Source organism: Pteropus medius, unplaced genomic scaffold (genome assembly GCF_902729225.1).
Source record: "Pteropus medius unplaced genomic scaffold, Ma_sr-lr_union100, whole genome shotgun sequence".
NCBI lineage: Eukaryota > Metazoa > Chordata > Mammalia > Chiroptera > Pteropodidae > Pteropus > Pteropus medius.
Window position 1 is genome coordinate 28,797,091 of NW_024340696.1, and position 26,836 is coordinate 28,823,926.

The window sequence follows — 26,836 nt, forward strand, 5'->3', positions numbered from 1 at the left end:
AATATGTTATGGCCCTTTCCCCCTAAATGCGTTAAGTGTGTATTTCCTGAAAATAAAGATATTCTCTTATATAACTGCCGTAAGTTATCAGCTTCAACAAATTGTACATGGATACATTCCTCTAACATATACTATCCATATTCCAGTTTTCTAATTTGACCAGCTAATGTCCTTTTTGATCTATATTTCTAATTTTAATTAAAAAATTACCGTATTTTCTTCATGGAGGCAGTACCACTTTACATCCCCAAGAGTAGTACATGAGAATTCATAATGTACCCTCTACTTCACCAGCACAGTTTGTTAACACTTTCTGACAATCTTTTAGAGAAGGAATGGTGTTTCATTATAACTTGCATTTCTCTTATGGGTAAGGTCGAAGCTCTTCTCTTGTATAAAGAGTTACTTATTTGTATTTCCTTTTCTTGAACCATCTGTTACATCTTTTGTCTATTTTTTCTACTAGAATGTTAGCTTTTTAAAAAATTGACTTGTAGGAATTACTAATTTATTGGAAAAACTCAGCCATTTGTCACCGATATGAGTTGCACATATTTTTCCCAGTTTTTCATTTGCTTTTTGTGCTTGTTTAGGATGGTTGTTGTTGTTTGTTTATATTTGGGGCATTTTGAAACCATGATGTACTGACAAGATGAATTAGAATATTATGTATGATATTTAGATTTCATAGTGAAATCTACAAATGTGCTTACGATACCAGTAGAGCAATATAAGAAAGGAACAGGCAGGTTTTCGCCTCTCGGTATAAAGGGATGAGTAAACCAAATAAAACAGGACACATTTTTTTTGGACCTAAATAATCGCTACTGTCCCCACTGTGCCAGTGCTGTTATCTCTAGCTCTCAAAGAAAAAAACAACAGTTATGGTGAATATATAGTTAATGTCTGAAACCTATTCATATCCAGGCCTTACCTAGGACTTGGAATTTTGGAAACTAAACATGGCAGGAGAACACTGTACCCTTATTAGTTTGGAAACCATGGTATTGTAGGATTTTTGGTCTTTATTGTGTAGGATGTCTTCCTTCAGTATTTTATGTATCCAAACTCATAATTTCGATGATAAAGGAATTTCTTTTAAAGCTGATGAGGTATAGATTTTAAATATGAAGTCGGTTTAAACCATTAAGTAATATTAATGTGACATTCATCACAAAAATTAACTTAAAATATTCAGAAATATAAAAAATGTGCTCATAACTAATGTCTGTATAATTTCAATAAAAGCTGATTTGCATATTTTCACATTGTTGAATCACACTGGTATTCAGATAAACATGCTGACATTGTTCTTCCAACATCCCTAGTTTGGGTTTCACGAAGCATTTTTTTTTTCCTGTTTCTCCTTTTTCTGTGTGTAAACTTTCTCAGATTCTTGGAAAAATATCAAGTAATTTCCTCTGGGTGTACTTATAATCATAGCTGTATACCCAGTGTGAAAAGTGCTTATCAAAATGTTTTAAAATATGCATAAGCACACAAAAATGGGCTTCTAAATTAGAGGTTAGAGTTGATGAATGGCACTTTTCCTACATGATACTGTTTCAGAGATTTAACTTAGTTTATGGACTAATTTAGGGCTAGATAACTTTGGCAGCCTTTGCTTTGTTAAAATATGCTTTCCTATAGTTAAGTTTCTACACAATATACATTTTATACCTTAAATGGAAGTAAAGTAAAATGCCAGTTGGAATCTATTATTGTGTTCATATCCAGTCCAGAATTACTAAAAAGGAAAAAGAAAGCAGACATAATGATTTCAGATTTGTATTATATATTATTAGATTTATCAGACGTAAAATTACCCTTTCAAATTGTTATAAACATTTTGAAACACTCTCAGTTTCTTTAGTTATCTTGTCATGAACTGGCAATAAATAGTTCACAGACTGGCCTCCATCTGTGGACCACTATAAGTAAGTGCTGGTCTCAACGACTTTAATTTAGGTGCTATAGATTATTTGACAGCCTTTTTAAAAATATGATGACTGTCATGTCATAATGCTAATTATTAGTGTTTGAACACAGTGTTAGGGTAGTCTCAGTCACTATAGAGTCGTCAATGTGAGATTAAAAAAAAGAATTGCCTTGATAGTATCTATTTTAGGGTGTTAGGGTTATTTTTATTCAGAACTCAGATTCTGGTATAAACTGAACTAGTCTGAGATAAAGCTTATTTTGTTTGGAATAATTTTTAAAATGTGTATGCGTGGAAATGAGGCAAGTAGGAATTTTATTTCCCTGATGGAAAAAAAATATGTGTTTTGTCAAATATTTGTTTATTCATTCATTCATTCAAAGTATATTTGGAATGTTTATTGCCAAGTGATCTTAGAGTATACAATACAACCAGCTTCTTAAAACTTCAGTTTAAATGAGCCACGGGGTTAAATAATGTTACCTGTAAAATATACTGACACACATGCTTCCCCACTGCCTGTTGGTTACCCCGTAGGCCTGGATTAGTTTAGTTTTATGGCACCAGCATTATCAAGATTTTACTATATTTGGAAGAACATAATTTTTAGAGAAACTCTGTTCTTCTGTTTCCATTTAAAGTATAGTTTAAAGAAACCTTGTGGAAAGCTACAGCCTAACCCCCTTTTCCTTTGGCTTTCATGTTGTGGCACAAAACCAGGTAGGGCCAGCTTCCTATGCAGTCATGCAGGGCTCTGTGCTCAGAAAGGTCTCGTGGTTAGTTTAATTCTTTGCTGTGAGAATCTTGAAATTCTTAATTTATATTTGATCTTGTTTTGCAAATGAAGTCTGGTGGGACAGTGGAGCCTGTGCTTGGGCTAGAAAGATAAGCTCTCTTCATAATTTCTGCCTTTCCACCTTTCCAGGCCCTGCTCCATATCCACTGCTGCCTTTCACCTGGACTGGCCACTGGGTCATGTTGGGGAGGAGGAGGCCCACATTGCTGTCCCCCTTCACCTTTTGTTGGGGCCTAGGTGCAGGCTTAGAGAGGGTTGGGGTCAGGTGCCTGTGTCTTGCAGTGTTGTGGGAAGCGGTAGTGGCCCTCCCCCTTCCAGTCTGGCAGCACGCTGGTATGTTTGGTAGATCAGCCCCTAGCTCACCCTTAGTCCAGGTATCTAGTATGTCCAGGTGTGAATTTCAAAGACCTATGGGTATCCCTCGTTTGCCGTGGATTGTGATGACCAGCCAGTAGGCAGGGGAGATGCCTGGCTTTGCTTCCCCATAGCTTTAGTCTAGTGGGTGGTCAGAAGGGAAAACCAGGCAGCCATCATGCTTAAGCATATACTTGCAGCAGAATCCCCAAGTCCAGCCCCTGCCCCTGCGAACATCTGCACTTTTCCCGTGAGTATCCTTGTATCCAAAGAAATGCTGCGATGGGTCGGACACACACCAGGGGAGGGACACCTCTGTTCCTCCTTCCCACCTTCTTGAGTCTAGCCTGAATTTGTCTTTTCTGGCTGGCATGAGGTATCTCTGGGGATGAACTATGAACTACATTGTGTAATTTAGGTGATTCTGCATAGGAGTTAAATCCTCTTACATTTGCACTTAAAATTGGCATTGCACATGCTAATAATTAAACTTTTTTTTTTTTTTTACTATGACTTCACTGAGTCAGTGGCCTCTGGTGTTGATTTATTTCAAATAGAAAGATAAGCTCTCTTCATAATTGTAACAAACAAACATGCATGAAATCTGACACGTGTTAAAGTGGATCTGTGAAACTTTTTGGTCAGAAGAGTAACCCCATGGAATATACTATAGTCCCACTACATATGGTACATGCTGCCAGGACACGTTTTTACCACACTGAGCGTGTGATTTTTATGTGAGCATGTAATGCCAGGAACGATTTCTGCTTCAGACTGAGTTTCTTTTCTCTCCCTGTGTCTGCCAGCTTCCTGGTATCTGGCTTTTTGACCATGACTTGCCCTTAGTGTTGGTTGCGAGTCCCCCAGCTTTGATAAATGTGGTCATTCTTTCATTCATTCCACTCATTGACAGCTTCTGTGTTGTACTCTGGTGTGTCCTGAACCTGGACCTGACTTTGTTCTTTGGCTTTAGTCTAGTTTGCGTCTCAGCATTCCTTAGTAGCTTACCTCAGCTGCATGCAAAGGAGGCAATGCTTTGGGATTGTAAAGATGGAACCCAACATGCTGTCAGAAAGGAGTGCAGATTCTGGCTGGAGTAGGTCACTGATTTTCCAGGCAAGAGAAACTTTAATGCTTGTTGGACTGCACACCAGCGAGAACTCCGTTCTCCACAGTGAACTGGCTGGGGAGGAATCATGGCCTTTTATCTCATTGTGCTCTTTAGTTTCCAGGGCACAACTGAGATCTTTCTGTTGCAGCTCTTCAATGCGGGCTTAGCAGCACCTGGTTCTTATCAAGTTCTTATGATAGCACAGCACCTGCTTCCTGCTTCCCCAGAGAGAACTGGTGGGTTTTGTTTTAGGCTGTTATGCATATTGGAGTCCATCCTTACTCATCTCCTGGCAGAGGAGTGCTGAGCGTAATCACTAGGTACTGCTGTTGACGGTACTTTATTTACTACCAGTTCATCATTACTGATAACCATTTCATTTGGAAAGTAAACATCACCTCCTCTATTCGTGGCATAATATTTTTATGCTTATCTTTCGCTCACATGTCTCATATTAACTTTCCTTCTGTAAATGAAAGGTCAGTGTGCTCTGGGAGCCTGGTGTGATCTGAATCTTATTACTTCTCACGTATGTTTTTATCATCAGGCACTTATTCGAACTCTAGTCCATTCCTCCCACCTGTCATCATTGTATCAAGCCAATCTTTGCCTGGTTCCACAGTAACTTTGCTTTTGGATTTTTATTTCTCCTTACCTACTCTTGAATTCCTTGTCAAATATAAGTCTTTCATGAGCACACAGGTGCTCATGAAATCTGATAATCCCAGTGTAAAATCCCAGGATGTTTTAATGATTGCAAGGAATTTTCTTCAGATTACAACAGCATAATAGAATCTTTTCCCTTTCAGCCTCTCATTGCTTATTAGATCAATTATTTATTTACTTGTGTAATTTGTGTCCATGCTCAGGTACTTGTTAGTGTAGCTCTGAGACTGTGGTTCCCTCTGGAAAAGGATCTGTGTCTGATATCAGCCTCCTTCTTCAGTGTCTAATTTAGTGAAGACTAAATCCAGGGGAGACCTGCTGCTCCCTCAGTTATTTGGTTCACTGTTTGATCTCAGAAGCCAAGAGGTGACAGTAATGTTTTCTGATCTCGTTGTGTTCCAATAGACGAATAACCGGTAAAAGTTTCTAAATATTCTGATGTAGGCCTAAGGGGCAAAGAGGAGTCTGAGTTGGAGCCCCTCATTAGAGATGGTTTCCGTGGGGTGCCGGGTTTGAGTCTTTGTCCTCCATATTAACTTCTGTGACACTCAGCTCAGGGGGTCCTTTCTTACCTAAATACCCTCCTGAAGGATGTACCAGTATTTATCAAAAAAGAGCAGTAGAGTGTGCATTATGTCATCAGGAAGATGCTGGCTTAAATCCCCCACCCACCTTTTTTTTCTTTTTAAATCTCTAAGAAGTCCTGGAGTTGGGAATCAGTACTGGATCAAGAAGCAAGAATATTAACTATTCAGAGGTGGGAAAGGCCTGTGGAGTCCAGTGCTCTACTCTGGGGCGTGTTGAGAGGCCACATTTAGAGCCCAGCAAATACTCTGAGGTCCTAAGAGAAAATTGCTCCAAGTCCAGGATAATTGCATCCTAAAAGATAAGATAGAAGGGGATTCTTGATTAGCAGTGGGCTTTTTAGTTGCCACAAAATAAGTAAACTTTGGGTGACGGGATTGGCCGTAGAAATTAAAAAGATCCTATACCTTCATTTCTTAAATTAGGGACTTTTATCTGCTTATTTCGAATCTAATTATTCAGAGTTGGTTGATGGCTGAGAAATGGACTTTTGTACTTATAGTTTGAAAAAAACTTTAAAAATTTTTTATTTTCTCCAATAGACTGCTTTTCATTCATTGAATCCCTAAGTCTTTATTCTGGCTTAGATTATTGAGTAGGAATGAATGGTAGAGAGTAATAACTTTAGTGCGATGATTAGTATGATGTAAAAATCTCTGAAAACACAAAGTAGAAAATGTTCTTTATAGACTTTATAGGAAAAACAAATGTTTATAACCTGTTTATCAACTGTCTGTTTTTCCTACCTCTGCAGTTTCATTCATTAACTGTCAGAGTTCGAGTTCGGTTCATTGCACAGCATCTAGAACTTTTTCTCATTATTAGTAGGACTTTGAATCGTAAGGGCTGATGGCTAACTGGCACAATTCATTAAAGATAGTCATACTTTAACCTTAGTTCATACTTTAACCATACTGTAACCTTAGCTATGCTAGATACTGGGAAGATGGAATACAATTAGAAAAATATTTTATTAAAATATTTTAAATTTTATTAATAAAATTAAATTTAACTTTGAATTAGTTTTTATTTTTGTTTCTGAATTCCTTAGCTGGATCTAAATAGATCATGAAATCTGTGGAGACTTATTTTAATCCAAAGATCTTTCTGCTTCTATAACTAATCACACTAAAGCTCACGTGATCAGCCTTATAAGCAGTTATTAAATTACAGATAATTTATTCATTCATCTCCAGAGCTAATGGGAGGACTTTGGGGTCAACCTTTGTAGAAATGGTAGTGTATTTTGAAATGATGTGCATGGGCATAGAGTGTTATCACTTACCTCCCATGAAATTTCTGGAAAGTCATGTTTTGGAAAACCGGGACACATTTACAATAAGATGTTAAGATTAAGACTCATTCAAAAACTCTCTGACTTGATGAGTTCACCAAAAACCTACTGTCTCCATATTATATCAAAATCCCTTTGCCTCTGTTAAATTTTTCTAGATGGTCTGATAAGGGAGTGTAATTTCTTGGGAAGTTCTGTGGTTAAATAGTATTTCTCACAACTCTTTAATCCTGAATATCAACAGAAGTTTATATTAATACAGTATATTTGTTCTTAGAATTACTGTCAATCTTTATGTAAAAAATATAAAGTCTATTTATTGCTTTACACTTTCTGGTGTATTTTTAACACCCTTAATCTGAACTTGATCAGCTTATAGGATGGTGGTGGTATTATTATTATTATTATTATTATTATTATTATTTTTATTTTATTATCCTCCTCCTCCTCCTGCTCCTCCTCCTCCTCACTGTACTGATGAGGAAACTGAAGCTCAGATCGGCTGGATCAAACAGAAGGTACCTGGAGAACCTTGGATGCAAACCTAGATCTTTGGACTCCAAACTCCATATTCCTTCTACTGCTCTATACTGAATACCACTGTATACTGATTTACATTTTAAATTCTTAGCAAAGACAGACATGGCGATTAGTAACTTGAATCAGTAGTGGCTGTGTTCAGACACAGGTACATGCATATTTTATCATACATGTTTATATATATGTAATATTTGTCACAAATGTCAGAATTACAATCAATAGTGCCTTATTTTCAGATTTATAGTTGAGAACCCCTTACCGTTTAGTGGGGATTATCTTAAAGTACTAGAATAGAGATATTAAGATTTTGAAGACTATTCAAAATCAATTTGCAGATTGGGTATTATCTCATGGGATTAGTGAGGAGCCAGTGTGGTGGTGTTTAGTTAGAAAGGTGAAGCTGCTTCACCAGGAGCATTTTCTTGGCATTTATAGGTCCTCTTTTTGACACTAGTCCTTTGGTTAGCTTCTTCCCATTCTTCATATTTATGTATTTACCATTGAAAGATAGCTGGGTAAAAAACATGCATTGACTTATGTTGAAATATGTGTAGGAGTGTCATATTCACGCTACTCCTGACAGCTGTGCCAGGGATAAAGTGTGAAATTAAAGAATTTTATTGCTTACTGCATTTCTTTTATACCTATTCGATTCATTTAGGCAATCTGTGACAATTTTAAGATATTGTAATACATTTGCATAGCACTTTATACTTTTCAATCTGTTTTTATATATTTACTCCTCACAGTAAACCTGTTAAGTGAGATGAAATGGTTATTATCATATTACAAATGAAGAAATCTGCTATGGAGATAGTATAGCACTGTTGGTTAAGAATATATGAGTTTTTATATTCTTATTCTTTTATGAATCAGACCAAAATCCTGGCTTTGCTGGTTACTACCAGAGTGACTTTATAGCAAGTTAATCTCTCTAAACCTTGGTATTCTAATCTGTAAAATTTGGGATTGTTGAACAGTTTAGGTGAGACAATAAGTAGGAAGTGTTTAGAACAGTGGGTGCATAAATAAATATTGGGTAGCATTATAATCTCCAGATATTATTATTCATTTATTTAACTCAACAAAAATTGAGAGCCCCTTTCGTGTGCTAGTCACTGGGCTGGGCATCAGACACGTGATAGTGAACTAGACAGATAGGGTCCTTACTCTAATAGAATTTATGTTTTAGTGGAGTGACAAGAGCTTTGAAGAAAGTAAAATGGGACAATGCTTGAAAAGGACATTCTTCATTTGGGAAGTTCTGTTGGAGAACGTAGCATTTGATCTGAGACTCCAGTGGCCATAGCCATGTGAATATCTGGGGGAATAATCTACCAGGAGGAGGAAAATGGAAGTGCAAAGGCAGAGAGGCAGGATAAGGGTGGCGTAGAACAGGAAGACGTTGCCCAGTGTGGAGAGGTGGAGGGGCTGGATCGTGTAGGGTTTGTAGGCTAGGGTAAAGAGCTTGGGTTTCTCCCAAGTGCGATGTTTTGAGCAGGGGAGGGATAGGTCCAACTTTGGACAATCACTAGGCCAGGTGCTATGAAGGAAACAAAGGTTAGACAAAACATTTCTTTCTTTCTGTAGTTTAGAGTAGGGATTCCCCAACCCCAAGCCTCAGACCGGGTACCAATCTGTGGCCTGTTAGGAACAGGGCCACACAGCAGGAGGTGAGAGGCTGGCGAGCAAGTGAAGCATCATCTTTATTTGCAGCAGCTCCCCAGCAGTATCACCGTCTCTGCTCCACCTCAGATCATCTGGCATTAGATTCTCATAGGAGCACAGGTCCCTGGTGCCGAAAAGGTTAGGGACTGCTGGTTTAGCCTTCATTGTCATAAAACTAGTGTATGGCAGATCAGCAGTCACTGCACAATGTTCCTGCTGGTGTACTCCTGTTAATGGATGCTGTTTATCACGTATTCTCACAGCAGTCCTCCCTCAAGGCAGCATTATGACTCTTGTTACCTCTTGAAGAATCTGCTTCTCTGAAAGTCTAAAGGTGGAGGCAGAGTGGGGGGAAAGGATGAAGAGGCTATTTCTGAACACTGAAACAAAGAGATTAGGAAGTAGAGAAGTAAAGGGAAAATGCAAGATCCTGTTGAGCACAGACATAAGGGATGCTGTTTGAATGATGGCTCCTTAAGGGGGTGTGGGTGAGCTTGCATGGGCCGTGTCTCTCCCAGGTTCATAGTCAATCCAGGCAGGGCAACCCTGGAGGCTGCCACTGTGGTTCCATAGCCTGAAACTGTTTATTAGCAGCTTTTCTCATCTTCACCGAGGACAAAAGGGACAGTGATACCCTTGTTTTTCTTATCCAAACAGGGTTCTAGTCCCTTGGAAGTCCGTTTCTTTGAATCATCCTGTCAGTTTAATGTTAATTAATATTATGATAATTGTATATAATTATTAAAGTAGCTAACATTTATTGAATGTTTACTGAGAGCTAGTTACAAGCTCTTTTACCTGCATTATTCTACTAATCCTTCAACCCTCTGAGGTAGGTGCTACTATCCTTCCCATTTTACTGATGAGGAAAATGAGGCACAGAGACATTAATTAACCTGCTTGTGGTCCCAGAGCAGTTCATTGAAGCCAGGGCTCAAATCTGTGCTTAACTCTAGACTGGAGACTATGCTCTTAATTGCTTCTTCCCAGTTTAATATATTTAACAGTTACTTATCAGTTATTTATAGTTTTTACTAGGCAAAGTAGGCTAGCTGATCGAGACATACCAGTTGGTTTTAAGAAGAAATATAGAAGTTTATTCCATAGCACCATGCTATAAACCTTTCTGTTCTGAAGAGTTCCACCTGTATAGCATTAAGTGAAATGCATTAAGGGAGGCTGTTTATTGAGAGAACAAAAATGTGTTGTCCTTTACAGAGGGGGTTTACCAGTGATTATTGCCTCTTTAGCAGATTTTTATTATACAGACAATATTATTAATAATAATAAAAGTTTATAAGTCAAGAAAAACTTTACTCCCCAAATTAACTCTTATTTTTTTCACATTCACTTTCAGGTCTTGTGTTTGTGTATAATTTGTACAGACTTACAGAGTGTCTATTTTTCATTTAACATTATGTGATAACAGGTTTTAAATTTGAGCGGTAGGTCCCTCCAGTCGGGGGGAAAAAAAAAATTGGGACAATGAAAAGGTTACAAAGCATTAATAATTGGCTGGGGTGCTGTTGACCAGGCAGCCACGTCAGTTTGGGATCTGGCCTTGGAAAGAGCAGCTGCGTGTTTGGATTTTGGAAGGTCTTCATCTTTCCATGCAGTCTGTCAGGCTTCCAAGAAAGTCAGGGGGAAATGGAAAAATACAGTGATTTGGAACTGATGTGAAACTCACAAGCCACTTGAGTTCAGTGTTGCAAGAGAGGAAAAGCATTCCCTACCTGATAAGGTACTTTATTTGAGGATAAAGGCTTAGTGAATAGGCAATGCCTCATTGTTTGTCAGACTTATCAATACTTTCCTCTTTTCAGTGGCTTTAATAGTTACTTATCAGTAATAAAATTGATTTTATCAGAGTGGAAGAACAAAGTACTTGATAAATACTGTTTTAGTGATAAAGCTGTTATTCATATTTGAGTTTAATTCAAAGTGGTTTTTAAGCTTCAAATTTGTTAACTGTAGACTGACTAACCACTTGGCATTTAAGGGCCTCCATGATCTAACTCTAAACACCCTAAGGGTGGAATCTCCCTTTTGGGATCTTTACTGATAGCACCCCCATTCAAATTGCCCTTTTTCTCTTGTGCCTCTGGATGTGACAAGAGGTAAGTCGAGTGAAAGGCAATAGGACAAAGTAGAAATCCTGTTAAACCTTTTTGGAGAAGGCCTGAGATGATTGATAGAGACACTTGTTTCCTCTTTTCTCTTTTATGAAATAAGCAGAATTCAGTGTGTCATTATTATTTTTCTGGCTTTGGCACATTGGATCTGATCTGATTGAGGTCATCTTACACGGCAAATCTCTGGGAAAATAATTTACACTAACTAGAATTCCGAATATGTTTAGTTCACTTTAAATTAAGGAAGCCTACATTTGAGTTATGAACTGGAATATTTAATTATAAGACACATCATTATATCTGAATATGTAGTTTGCTTTAAAATACTTCTTTGTGCTCTACGACTTTTCCCCCTTACTTTCATCATATCAAAAATGTGAGGCAGATGTTGGTACTGGAACATATATATGTTAGGGGGGAATGTGTTCTAAATGAAATGCCACCACAGTGGAGTCAGCACAATGAGATTTCCGGGGGAGCAGGTCTTCCTGTTAAATTCACAGGAAGGCTTTTTTCTCTACTAGGAAACTTGTTTTTGTGACAGTCTTCAGTGAACCCCTTCATTGATATGTGGCCATTTCCTTTGTGTTTACATATAAATGGTACCTGGAAAAAAAGCGTCTTTCCCCCAACCTGTTCTTTTTTTGGTGGCCTCTACCTTTGTGGGGTTTCTCCAGCTAAATGACACCTGTGGTATTCTCAGTTCAGGACATCCTGTTGTGTGGGTAGAGCTCCCTTGTGGCCTGGTAAACATTACATCTGTCCTCAGGGAGGCTGCAGCCTTACCAGGCAGAAAGGCCGCTCAGGTTTGCTGTTGTTGTTTGCCAGGTACCTGTTTCTGAGAATGCATATCTTTCCTCTTTCCCTCCCTGGGCCCCAGATTTGGGTTCCATTTAGCCATTGTCCATGCTCCCACCTGCCTATCTCTGCTCTGATGGAATGTACTAGGATACTAGAGTATCCTTTTCCCATAAGGATAATCTGCTTTTTAATAGACAGGCAGCAATGTATAATAGATAAGAGAACTATTTAAACGGCCTGTGTTTGAATCCTGGCTGGGTTACGTACTAGCTGTGTAATCTTGGGCAAATTACTTTAATCTCTCTGTGCTTTGGTTTCTTTAGGTAAAAAGAGGATACTAACAATGCCTTCTTCATAGGGTATTGTTATGAGGATTAAATGAGTTAATATTTATAGAACATTTAGAACTATGTCCGGCATATGGTAAACATATAAGAATAAAGTAAAACAAATACCTTTGTTTTCTAATTATGAAAATAATACACTAACAGTGTAGAAAACTTGGAGAAATCAGAAAAGTTGTATTACGAGTAAGAGTTGGAAGGAATAAATAAGTGGGGTAGTCAGGATGCAGGAGCGTATTACAGGCAGGAGGTATGTGATATCCAGGAGCTGAGACTAGTTTCTGGTCTTTGAACCTGTAGCCTGGTTATCTTGTTTGTCATAGTGGTTTTCTTGTCTTTCCAATTCCTAGATCTTTCTTCCGTTGTTGACAGATCTATGAATTTGGTATATTTGATGAATGAATCTTCGTCGAGCTGGCCTTGAGGCAGCACTCTGCTAACTAGCTCAGTGGAGTTTTGGAGAATTACTTAACCTTTGTGAGCCTCAGGTTTCCTACCAGTGAAATGGAGTCAGTATTCCCTCTTTGGCAGAGTTGCAAGGATTAAATGACATTTGTGTATGTAAAACCCTTGCCCAGTGCCTGGCTGCCAGAGTGCTGTTTGGTCGTTCTTTTCCCTTGGTTCCTTCCCAGCTCTCTGACAGTACTGGAGTTGATGTGTATACAAGGTCCCTGCTTGCCTCAGGAAGGAGAATCTTGGAAATTTGTATGGCTTAACTCAAATCCTGCAAAAGCTAAATTCATATATAAACAGAGCGAGCACGCTGACTCCATCTCATTCATACTTTACATCAGGTTTATTTGGAAGATTTATAGTGTCTATCAGGGTCACATTTGGTGACCTTCTGAGATGGCTTTTCTCTTTCTTTTAGTGCGAAATGTAACCTATGTACAGAAAAGTACAGGGAAAAAAAAACCTGTATGGCTCGAAGGATAATTATGAACACCCTGAAACATTGCCAACCCAGCCTGCTTCTAAAGTACAAATGGAGTCCTACATTCCTTTTGTCTAACAGCTATTAAATTGTGCTCTCTACCTTGACAAATAAACCTTCATAGCAACAAAATTAGGAAATATGTGAAGTTATGGTTTTGAGTAATAAAAATGAGCAAAATATCAAAGATGACTAAATTCAATTATTATTTCACAAATCTTAGTAGGCCTGTGGTGTTTGAGTGATAAAGTAAAATAAAGACATTCATAAATTACTGTGTAATTATTCTACAAAAGTAATTATTTACCTTTATTTCAGTAAAATCACTATGTTTTAATCTAGATATTGAAGTAGCAACACGATCTAGTTACAATAATGATTTAAGGATTAAATAATGTAATTGTATTCAAACTATAATATTTGAATACTTTTCAACAATGATGTAAATTAAAATAACTGTAAAGGTAAAAAAATACATATTGTATGGTTCCATTTATCTAAAAGTCTAGAAAATGCAAACTAATCTATAGTGACAAAATGGATCAGCAGTTGTGTGGAGAGGGGCAGGAGGAAGGAATTATGATGAGGCATGAGAAAACTTTTGGAGTGATAGAAATATTCATTATCTTGATTGTGGCAATGGTTGCTCAAGTGTATACACATGTCAGAGCTTCTCACTGAGTACTTTATGTGCAGTTTGTGCATAATAATTGTGTCTGTAAAATAAAAAATAAATTTTATTTGCTTTTTAAGTGTTATTTTTTCCTCAAATATTAAAAGTTATTTAGAGAAAAAAACAAGCCAAGACAATTCAGTGAGGGAAAGAATAATCTTCTTAACTAATGGTATTGGGATAGCCACATGAAGAAGAATGAAATTGCGTGCCTGTTTCATATCATATACAAAAATTAATTCAAATGGATCAAAGACCTAACTATAAGAGCTGAAACCATTAAACTTTCAAAAGAAAACATAGGCATAAATTTTCATGACCTGGGAGTAGGCAGTGTTTCTTAGATATGATACACAGGCAACAAAAGAAAAAATAGATAAATAGAGCATCAAAATTAAAAACTTTTATGCCTGAAAGGACACTATCAAGAAAGTGAAAAGAGAACTTACAGAATGGGAGAAAATTTTATGCAAATCATATATCTTAACCAGGATTCAAAATATGTACCGACTTCTTATAACTCAGTAAAAAAGACAACACAATTTAAAAATGAGCAAAAGATTTGAATAGACATTTCATGAGCATCTGAAAAGATGCTCAATAATCATTAGTCATTAGGAACATGGAAAAATATCACAACGAATTTCACTGCCACAAGGATAACTAATAAAGGATGAACAATAACAGATGTTGGCAAAGACGTGGAAAAATTGGAACCGTCGTACATTAACGGTAGAAATTTAAAATGGTGTAGCCACTTTGGAAAACAATCTGTCAGTTCCTCAAAAGTTACCATATGCTACAGCAATTCCACCCAAGATAATTGAAAAGACATGTGCACGAGAACCTTAATACACAAACATTTATAGTAGCATTATACATAATAATTGAAAAGTGAAAACAACCTAAATGAATGAATGGATAAACAAAATGTGGTATATCCATACAGGGAATATTACTCAGCCACAAAAAGAATGAAATACTCATACATCCAAGCTACAACTTGGATGAACTTTGAAGACATACTGAATGAAAGAAGCTGGACACACAGTGGAAACATTATATAAAATGTGCAAAAGACAGAAAGTAGATTAGTGGTTGCCAGGGGCTGGGGGGTGGAAGGAATGGGAGTACTGTTAATGGGTACAGAGTTTCTTTTTGGGGAGAAGAAAATGTTCTGTAATTAGATAATGACGATGGTTGTACAACTTTGTGAATATACTGAAAACACTGATTTGTTTATTTTAAAAGATGAAATTTTATGGTATGTAGATTAGATCTCATTAAAATAGTTACGCAAGCAAAAAAATCAAAAGGCAAAATACAGAATATAAATCAAGAATTTGTTTTTAAGTGCAAATTATTTCCAGCTGAATTTATTTGTGAAATTTAATAGTCTTATTAAATAGTTTTATAAAATAAAACCGTTCTCACCGCATTTCCGATAGTGGCAGCTGGAAGCGGGTTGCTGGCAGGTCATCTAGGCTTCAGTGCAGACAAATCTGGCGGGAATCAGAGCCATCAGAACTGCTACCATGACTGGACAAGAGCAGCAAGATGCTGCAGCACTACAGGATGAGGTGCGTCCTGCAGGATGGTCGTAAGTTCATTGGCATCTTTAAGGCTTTCGACAAGCATATTTGATCCTCTGTGACTGTGATGAATTCAGAAAGATCAAGCCAAAGAATTCAAAACAAGCAAAAAGAGAAGGGAAGCAAGTCCTTGGTCTGGTGCTGCTTCAAGGAGAGAACCTGGTCTCAATGACGGTAGAGGGACCTCCTCCCAAAGATATTGGCATTGCCTGAGTGCCACTTGCTGGAGCTGCTGGAAGCCCAGGGGTAGGCAGGGCTGCTGGCAGAGGAATCCCAGCTGGTGTTCCCATGCCCCAGGCTCCTGTGGGACTTGCTGAGCTAGTCTGTGGGGTTGGTGAGCCATCCCAGCAGGTGATGACCCCCCAAGGAAGAGGCACCGCTAGAGCTCTGGCAGCTGCTGCCACAGTGAGTATTTGCAGGAGCCCCAACCCAGTACTCAACCGGGTCCTCTTCCACCAATGGGTCAAGGGGCAACCCCTCCAGGCATGATGGGCCCACCTCCTGGTATGAGGCCTTCCATAGGTCCCTCAGTGGAGATCCCCCTGGATGAGGAACTCCAATGGGCCAGCCCCCTCCAGAGATGCGCCCCTACCATGGGATGCGAGGCCTTCTTTGACCCTTGGCCACAGAGTTATAGAAGTAGCTCCACAGAGGCATGGGCCGGGTCCCCCAGGGCCACGTTACCACGGACCTGTTTGTTATGCTGTCATTCGTGGAGTCTCGCTGAATTGTCTGGTTTCCCTTACAGGGCCCTCTCCCCCGGGAATGTGCCCACCAAGGCCCTAGACTCCTCTTGGCCGTCCTCAGCTCCCTGCCTGTTTGCCAAAAGGCTGTATGTAGTCCCTTGTGGCCTGTGAAACAAATTTTAAACTCTTAATAGGATATTTTAAGTGCAAAAAAGAAAAAAAAAAGAAAAAGAAATTCTAGCATTCAGTGTTTATTAATTTCCAATACAATCACTCATGTTAGATCTACCAACATATGTATGTACTTAAAAGTAATGTGAATTGTTTAATACTGCCAAACGTTTCTCTCCATGTGCAATGGCTGTGAATACAATGCTAATTGGAACCATCGATTGGAACAAGAAGAAAAGCAAGAAAATGCATGCTCAGCACTACTTGGCAGTGAAACTTCGTCATGCAAGAATCCATTGCAGTCATGCTCGCAAAGAAGAAGGCCTTACTAAATTAATTTGGTTTTCTCTTACCTAAGTGCTTCTGCTGCTCAAGTCTTTGTACACACTCAACTCCTCCGTAGTGACAATCTCTGAGTTTGGCAGTGGCACAGCCACAACTCCATGGCCTTTAGAAGAGATCCTCTTGTTTTTAGGACATAGAACAGCAGATGTGGAGATGGGCCTCTCTTAGGTCTGAACAAGTGTATTTAGAGTTACAAGTCTCATTGCGCCAATGCTGAGCACCCACGTGTTCTTGAACAAGATTTGTATGAGAGTGTGCATCTGTGATCTGCACGGGTCCCTCCATGGGGCTCTAACGTAGTGCTGCCGATCATGTCACATCGTCACATGCATCTTTAGGCCTTCTTTGATCATCAGCCTATCTTTTCACTGTTATACTTTCAATAGATGTCTGTTGTTTGAATTTGATTTGGGGATTAAACAGAATGGCAGAGATAATTTTGATTTGGCTAAGACATATCTTTCCTTTCAGGCTATGACAACAAGATCAAGATTTCCAGAACAAGGCAAAAGATGACTGGTCTTGTTATCCTTTCTTTTAGGCTGTTTTTTTTTCTCAGTCATTTATCAGTTCAACTTGTTTTAATAAATTCTTTTATATAAAAGCTGATCTAGGTCCATTATCCACTGTTGGGGATGAATGTGAGAGGCTTGGCTTGCAACCCAACCTGTATATGCCGGTGGATGGTTTATCTTGGCAGTTTAAATGTTATCTCCTAATTTTCTGCTATTCAGTAGTAAGTGACTCCCTTTCAAAATAACAGCTAGGAATGCTGTAATGAGAGTATCTTTGTTTAGTTGGTGCTTAGGACAGGGCAAGAGGCATTTGATTCATAGAGAGAGAAATCTGCCTGTTAGGTTGAAACTTATCTACGTAGGTTGATGCTTTCTTAGAACATCAAGACTTGTTTGTACGGGACAGTTTCAGGAGGAGGAGCTCCGATGTGTCTCCAAAGGTTTGCTGTAGCTATTTACAGGCAGACGTTGGGCTGCTCCTGGTGGATAGTGTGTAGTGGTCAAGAACACGGCCTCCAGACTAGGTTCCTTTCTTTCACTCTGTGTCTTATGACCTTGAGAAAGCTGCTTAACCATTCAGCCTCAGTTTCCTCCTCTGTATAAGGATAATAAGAGTACTTCAGTCAGGATTGTTTAAATCAGTAATGCATATAAAGCACTTCAACAGTGCCTGGCACATGGTAAGTAAGCACTTAATGTTACTAAGCACAAAACTCTGTACAAAGTTCTGTGTTGGGCTAAAGAAAGAGTGACAGTTTAAGAGTAACTGGAAATTTTACCTTGCAGTTTGTCTTAGATCTGCCCGAACTACTTGTACTCAGATAACCCCTTCGAATGTAGTAGACAGTTCTTTCTTCCCTCTTGAAGGGAGTGGGGATATTGTAACTGTCTGGCCTGATCTTTAGTACATTGAGCTATGTGAGGTATAATATTCCTTTTTACTTTTTAAAATGACACATGCTGCCATAAAGTATTAAATAGCAAGATAAAGCTTTATGATTTAAATTACTTTTAAATTCTCCAAAATCTCGCAAAGGACTTTTTTGAAACACTTGTCTTCCTCTATATTTACCTCCTCTGGCAGAACCGGTACTACTTGGCGAAGTAGCGGGGACCCTTCTTCTCTAGCTTGCTCCGTAGCATGTAAGCTGCCATTTCTCCTTTGCATTGCAGGTATTCTCATTGTGAACGAAAGGGTAGTTGTCTTCCTGCTTTCAAGGGTTAGAGTTCTGGCGAGTTAGAAATTGACCTAGGTTTCTACTCAGACAAAATCACTTACCAGCATAAGACTGTTTTTATGACCCCTGTCCCCAAATCTGGAGAGGCTGTGTTCTGACTGGGCTTAGGAAACCTACCTCTTCTGTCTTTGATAAAGCACCCACAGATTCAGTCTATTCCTGGGAATTTGGATCAGACTTCTTAAATCTTGAGCCAGGCCACACCACGATCATGACTCTCCTGTGCCCAGTGGTGTCGTGCTCAGCTTAGGCTGTTTGCTGGGTAGTTTTATTAAGTTATTTCATTATAATAGGGATTATATGATTTTTAAAAGCAGGAACCTGGCATACGCCCTGATTAATTCTAACAAAGTTGATGTCAGTGTTTTCTTTCTAAAATTAGTTTTTTTATGATTATGCAAGTTATGTACGTAATAGTATGAAAGATCAGATTTCTGTAAGGCTTATAAAAAAAGGAGCATTTCCCTGCCCCACTGCCCCCTCACCCTGGGCCCTCTGCTCTCCAAAGGCAACTGCTTTTAACTCTTTTTTTTTTTAGCTGTTTCTTATGGTTATCTTCATATTTCTAAATACAATGCTTATACGGCTGTATTTTGAGTTTTTAGACTTCCTTCAACAGAAGATGAAGATTTAACTCCGTTACACTACTCTTTTTCTCATTCTCTTCATATAGGCTATGTTTATAATTTTTGGTGAAATCACTTCAAAGGCAACATAGCATAGTAGCTAACAGTGAGGGCTCTGGGTCTTGAATTCCAGCCTTACCACCCACTAGATTTGTGTGATTTTGAACAAGTTTTTTCATCTTGGTGCCTCAGTTTTTCAAGAATAACCCACCTTATAGGATTGTGTGGAGTGTGTGTGTGTGTGTGTGTGTGTGTGTGTGTGTGTGTATGTAGCATATGTGTGTGGCTGTGAAGCATCTAGAGTTTCTGGCACATAGTGAGTTTTAGATAAATTCCAGCTATCATCATTAATATCATTATGATCTATGGCCATTTAAAGGATGGGGCTGGTGTGACGGTTACATGTGAGCTGGTCAGCTGTAAATCTCTCCTGCAGGCTTTGCCCTGTACACTTATATCATGGACGATCAGAGAATTTGGATGTCCTGCAGATAGGCCACTACTAAGGAGTAGAGAACCCCAGAAGGGGCTGACTGAGCATTCTCATTTCCTTCTGCCAAAGTCACCAAGCAGATAGTCATCTTCCCTAGGAGCAGTTGCTGAGGGGATGGAAACAGGCCTTGAGCTATCTCCACTGGGAAGTCCCTGAATGGAAACAAGAAGCTAGGGAATGAGGAAGGTTCCTGTGACAAGTCTCTACTTGCAAAGTGTTAGCACAGATGTTTTTGTCCTGTGGGTGCATATTTGTGATCTCCACAAAATAACTGCTTACTCACTATGTTGCTTTTTGAAATCTGTAACATCCAAATATACACGTATGAGGCATGCTCCTAGGAAACTTTTAAATCTGTGTCAAATTTCTCTGCTATTTTTTAACCAGTTTTGTCTATCTGGTCACCTCTGGTAGCATCCCAAACTAGCAACAGTCCAGGGTAGTCTCTAGCTTATTTGTCTTCCCCAACAATAATTTGTTCAAAATATAGAAAATGAGAAGCTGCCCATGATATAGAAACTTTTGAAAGAGAACTTAATATAAAGCAGCTTCTTCTTCCCTGAGGAATAATTTTGGAAAAAGAAACTTGCCTTACATTAAGGCATACTGAGTAAGTTGCTGGCATTTTCAAACAAACTCATCATCTTCCCTTTTCCCCCACTCCCCAAACCTGATCATTTTCTTTATTCTTAGACTCTGCCTCTGCCCCTCCCCTACTTTGTCACCTAGCCAGCTCTGTAAAAGTCAACCTTATTGTCTCTCCCTTCATCTTTTCATGTCTAGTGAATCACAAGTTCTGTTGATTTCATCACTCATATCTCTCTAATCTGTTACTTTGGCTACTCTGCTACTTCTGAGTTTAGAACATTGTCATTTGTCACTTGTACCAGCCTTCCAACTGCCTCCCTAACAATCTCCCCCATGACTAGTCAGCTCTCCAAACTGTTAGCAGATTGAAGTTTCTAAAATACCATGATCATGTAAGTCCCAGATTAAAACCTAATGATGACTTTTTAACATCTAAAGATTAAAGTCTGTATTTCTCAGAATGTCAGACAAGGCTCTGCTGTGATTCTGGCTGCATCCTGAGACAACCACTTACAGATGTTAATTTCATACATGTGGCACCCTCTGTATGGAATGTTCCTGCCTCCCTTTCCCCCTGTCCTTACCTGATTAAGGCCTGTTTGTCCTTCAAGACAGTTTGGGTGTTACTGTGAGGAAATAACGGTCTGACAGCCCCTTCCGTCCCACATCTGGGGTGGGTACCCCTCCTGAGTGGTCTTCCCATAACATGGTTCACACCTTGTTCAGTTACCACACTACATGCTGCTCTTGTTGTTGTCTGTCTGCCTCTCTTGATTGTAAGCTTCTTGAGATTAGTGACTTGAGTTCCCCAGTGCCCAGAGTCTGTGACTCAGTACATATTCGTTGCATGAATAAAGCTGTATATCTCCTTCCCATTTATATTTGTCCATTTAATTTCTCAGACTCCACTGTAAAATGCCATATTTTTTCTCCATTAAATTCGATTTTGTTGCTTTCAGTCTTCTCATTACATGGATTTTGAGTCCTGATTTTGCCAACTGGCATATCAACCATTCTTTCTAGTCTTTTTCGTTTTTGTTTTTCTGTGGTTTTTTGGTTATCCAGTAGGATGGCAGTTCCATGAGGGCAGGGATTTGTATCTGTTTTGTTCACTACTGTTCTCTCAGCACCTGGAACAGTAACGGCATGCACATTATAGGCATTCAGTAAATATTTGTTGAATGAATAAATGTGTCACATACACATTCGATAAACTGGACTTATGTTTTCTTTCAGGTCTTTGTTCTTAGCTACATTCTGTTCAACATTTTTATTAGAGATAACTTAAAAAATTCCTTCACCGTTATATAGGGCTTAGTTCTGTGAATCTTATGGCAGAACAAGGCTATACTGAGAAATTCAAGGAAAATCTTAATGAATAAGAGCTATTTCATTGTGGGGGAAGTGAAGTAACACAGAAATGGCTAACACCAGGCTGTACGTTGTTTTAGTTGTATGTGCAGGAACTCCTTTCTGGTTTCTCAGAAAGCACGTTGCCTCAGAAAGAGTGGTGGAGGAACATTTTACTGTGCCAAAGGAGGTAGATTTGGATACAACCCTCTTTGAGAAAGGTAGAACAATCTGATATTATATATCTAGCAGTAATTTCCCTTTTAAGGGTTGAATGTTTCCATTCATGTATTTGATACTTTCTGAGTATTTAATATGATCTAAAGATAGGAGGGGAGAAAGCATGTGTAAAGCACCGTGGTGGCATTTTAGAAATTTAGACTTGGGGAGACGTGTGCACACAAAGACAATACACAGGGTAAAGAACCTTGGGCCAGTGACAGTGAGTGGCACCAACGGTAAGTGCTGGAGAAGTGCAGAGGAAGGAGAGAACACTGAGGGCCAATATGGTAGGACATTTTTGAAAGCGCTTGATTCTGACATGTCCCTTCATAGAAAGGCATTTTAAGAGCTTTGTTGGGTCTTTATTATCCTTATGAAAAGGTTACTAACTTGTCCTCCTAGCTTTAAAAGGTTCTGCAGCTTAAGTGCACTGACGAGGAAATAAAGGCAGTGTTGTTGTTTATAAGGGGTGAAGGAATGGACAGAGCAGAGCTTTGGACCAGACAATATGGGGTATAAATCTAGAGGCTTCCACTTTAACAGCCGGGCTCCCTTAGGCAAATCACTTAAATCTCGGAGCTTTGGCTACCTCAGATACTGTAATGTAGGGATATTATCTATCTCCTAGGGTTGCTCTGAAGATTGAATGAAGTAGTGTATATAAAGTGCCCCACATGTCGTCTGCCACATGGTTGGTGCTCAGTAATTGTTTTCCTTTCTCCTTACAAAGATAAGATGCTTCGAGTATGTTTTTTTAGTGTTCCTACTGACCATTATTAGTTAGGGTTTTAATTTTTCATGTAGCCATCACCCATATGGTTCCTGCAGTTAAGAAAAGCGACAAAGGTTCACCATGGGGGAGAAGGGGTGCACAGAAATGGGTATAGAGAAAATGGACATGCGAAGGGGATCTAAGTAGGAAAGTATTTTTCTTGATGGCCAGAATTTAAAATGATATCACTGAGTCTTATGAAAAAATGATGTTCAAGAGAAGAACAGTTGTTTATATCTTTTCTATTTTGGAGAATATTTTTCAATATCTTATATAAGCATTTGGTAAAAAATTTTCCTCTTAACTAAGTTTCTCATTGTAGGCCATTAATGTTGTTATTAATGCAAAGTTTAAAAAACTATAGTAATAATAGGATTATGTATTTATACTGCTTCATTCTGCAAAGGATTCGAGGTTTTCAGGAGCATGAAACACGACACCAATTAAATGGTATGATGGGAACAGAAAATAAGAAATCAAGAACCATTGAAATTATATAGTATATGGTTAAGACCAGGGAGAAAATAGCACCTAATACATAAACTATAAGGGCCTATATTGTTATAATGCAATCACAAATTTGACTCTAAGCTTCCTGGCAACCAAAATGAAAAAAGAAGCATGGTGCAGGTGGTGGTTAAAGAGGAGAAAATTTACCTATTACTCGAGGAAGCACTGAGGAATAAATGAATGTTGGCATTACCTTTATGGTAGGTGTAATAATGGATCCGATCAGGCAGTTTCTCTGAGTATCTCTTGGTAAAAGCCGAGGCTGTGACACCAAGAGACAACTCAGAGCAGTTTTACTAGGGGCCAGTGTGATCGCAGTTTCCAGGCCTAATCTAAGGGTAATGTGGGGAACACACTACACAGTTTCTCCATCTTCTTGTAATATCATTCCTTTGGTAAGGGCTGTCCAGGAGATTAGGACCTGTACTGCAGGTACTTGGTTGTTGAATTATACTGTATTTATCCCCTTTCAGGATCAAACTAACAGACTCTCAGGTTGTCATCCTCTCATAGAAACTGAGAAGCCTAATCAACACTCACATTTAGCCAGATGACACACTGTCTTAGGGACATGGGCTGGAGGATTTTATCTTCTACCTTGAACAATGGTAAAGTTAGAAAATATTCATTATCACCCTTAGTGTGAGTTTTAATAAATGAATGAGGAGCTTTGCATTAGAAGCTGGAACTGTGAATCTAAGTTAGGAGTAAAAAAATCCCCAAACTTAAGACTAAATAAATGTATACTACTTTGAATTTCTGAGAACTGTCAATGAAAGGTGAACCTCGGAGACTCAGCAGTTAGTATGGGTATGATGTGTTGTGATTTTTTTTTTTAACCTTACACTTGATGTTGCTCTTCGTATTTTAGGAGTGGTGTATGATGCACAATTACAGCAAATCTCTGTAGTTGTTAGAGCCACATTGCTTCAGCTCACACTTCCTCAGTGGGGCGAGCAGTTATCGGTGAGAGTGGACGTTCACTCCCGCAGTGCCGAGTCCCAGGTTGGAGCCAGCACTTCCAGCCATGAGCAGACTTGTCCGTTTTATCTCAGTGGGCTTTTCAACTGTTATTATTTTCTAGGTATGCTATGACCTAGAAAATATTGGGAAATGAAGCTTTAATTCACTTTGTATCTGGGTAATCTTAGCATTGCTTTAAAGTTCTGTATGGAGTTTGATATTATGAGCAAAACAGAAAAATATGGTTATTTGGAAAAGTGGTTTCCTCTCAAAGCCATAAGTTCATTTCACCTTTTATTTGTGTAACTTTCTGAGGTGAAAGTAGGACTCTCAGATTTTTCACTGTAGGAATGGAGGGTTACAGGTAAGCAAGGGGAAAGGCTGGAGTGACTCGTGATAACAGGTTAGGGTTGAAGACATCAGTATGAATTCATGTTCAGTGTAATATAAACATGGATGGTTACATATAGAAAGTATTTATGGATATGTGTGTATACAGGAATTAGTGTGCATGCATCTATTTTCTAACTCTGTCAGCGAAGAGGGACAAACTGTCAGTCAAGAGGAGACATGATGACTAAATGTAATACTGTGTCCAGGATGAGATTCTAGAACAGAAAAAGACATTAGGTAAAAACTAATGAGACATGAATAAAATATGGACTTTATAGTAGAGATTGAATAATGTATGAGTATCGGTTCATTAATTGTGATAAATGTACCATATTAATGTAAGACGATAATATGGGAAACTGGATGTCGAGCATGTGGGTATTCTGTTCTGTCTTCACAATTTTTCTGTAAATCTAACACTATTCTAAAATTGAGAAGTCTCAAGTCTTTTAAAAAATGTTTGTATTAAAATATAGCTAACAGACAATATTGTATTAGTTTCATGTGTACACCATAGTTATTCAGCATTTATATACCTAAATGATCACTATGATAAGCCCAGCAACCATCTGACACTGTACAACCCTATCATAATATTATTGACTATATTCCCTGTGCTGTACATTACATCCTCGTGACTATCTGTTTTATACCTGAAAGTTTGAACCTTTTATTCCCCTTCACTTCCCACCCCCCGCCGCTTTTGAAATTTTCAATTACAGAGGACACTCAGTATTATTTTGTATTTGTGATTAAACATTTATAGAGAAGTCTCAAGTTTTGATCTTATGGTCGAGATAAGATTTGGGTGTTTTTATCTGAGATGAGGTTTACGAGAATTGTAGATACAGGTTAGCGAGGCAGTCAGTATCTGTGCAACCATATTTAGCTGCAAACAGGTAGAACCTCAAACTACCCGTAGTGTTAAGTCAGACCTTTGCACTAGCAAGTTTCAGAACTATGATCCAAATTGTCAGCACCTGTGAACTTATAGCCAAAAAAGCTGCCTTTCTCATCTGTAAGCGTCATGAAATACTATCAATAATATAATAAATGCATGTCTACATACCCATTACTCAGTACTCTCAGAACTACTCAGATTCTAATATTTTCTCCTTTTAAAAAGATGTAAAACATTATAAACTCAATTGTGGTCCCTGTGTACCTTTCTCCATTTCTAATCTTCAACACTGCCTTCCCAGAAGTAATCACTGTTGTGAATTTGCTTTCCTTATTCTCATTGTGTTTTATACTAATACAATATATGTGTGAATCTGCATTCCAGTATGTGTAATACAAACATTTATTCGTTCAAGTGCGGATGGGCATTTAGGTTGTTTCCAGTTTTTTACTATTACAAACAGTGCTTCAGTGGACATTCTTATTTGTATCTTCTTGTGCACATATGTAAAGTTTCTCTGGAGTACATACCTGAAAGTGTAAGTTCTAGAATGTGGGGTATGCGCATCTTTGGCTTTTCTAGAATGTTACCAAATTGCTGTTTACAGTGGTCATTTCAGGTTATGTGGGTATGCATAAGAGTTCTCATTTCTTCATAGCATCACTAAAATTTGGTATGGTCAGACTTAATTTTTGCCAAATTATGATGATTTATTATTCTTTTAATTTGTGTTTTTCTTATTACTAATGAGTATCTTTATATCAACTGGCCATTGGGCTTTCTCTTCTGTATATTTTCTCCCAACTCTTTTGCCCATTTTTCTGTTGGGTTGTCTTTTTCTTATCGATTCATAGGCTATCTTTAGAAATGCAAGATGATAATAATTTACTAGTTATATGCACTGCAGTGATCTCCCATTCTGTGGCTTATCTTTTTTTGCTTTGATTCTAGGGTCTTCTGTCGCTAAGAAGAAGCATTAAACATTTTAATGAGGTCAGATCTCACCTATAGCTTCCTTCATGGTTTGTGCTTATGTCTTGAAAAACTTTCCTATCGTGAGGTCAAGATAGTCTCCTTTATTTTAAGATCTTTACTCTTTTTTTTTTTTAATTTAATTTTGTAATCTGCAATCTGGAATTAAAAGTTTCCTTCATCTATGGAATTTTTTATTTCAGTGATTATTTTTTCATATCCAGGATTTCTAATGAATACTCTTTTTTAACGCACTTGCCCTTGTTTTATTTTTGGTTATTTGTTTCATAATTTTTTGCTTTTTAAAATGAAAATTATTCTTTCATTTATGAATTTGAAAGTTTTAAACACTCATTTGGAATGGTAGACTGGTCTACAGCATTAATTTCGTACGGAGTGACTTTTTGCTAATTGGTGATTTTGTTGGTTGTCTTTCTTAGCATTGGATTGGCTTCAGCTTTTTGGAACTTGAGTTCACAGGATCATTCTGAGTGGGAGGTATAGTGTTTTGTTTCATTCTCTCCTTCCTCACCCTTCCTGCCTAAAAGTTTGCACCTACTTCCACTTGACTCCTTGATTTCCCAGTTTAAAACCAAGACTTTTAAGTTTCTTGCTCCAGTAGCACTGAAAATTCCAGACCCAGTTAGAGAGCCGGTGGAGAT

General features: G+C 38.3%; 1 protein-coding gene and 1 pseudogene across 1 annotated transcript in view; both read left to right on the top strand.

Annotated features, from left to right (window-relative positions):
• The window catches only part of SLC16A10 (solute carrier family 16 member 10), a 96,087-nt gene that overhangs the window by 24,540 nt on the left and 44,711 nt on the right, over positions 1-26,836 (top strand). The window lies entirely within an intron of this gene.
• Positions 14,994-16,386, top strand: LOC120608578 (small nuclear ribonucleoprotein-associated protein B-like; annotated as a pseudogene).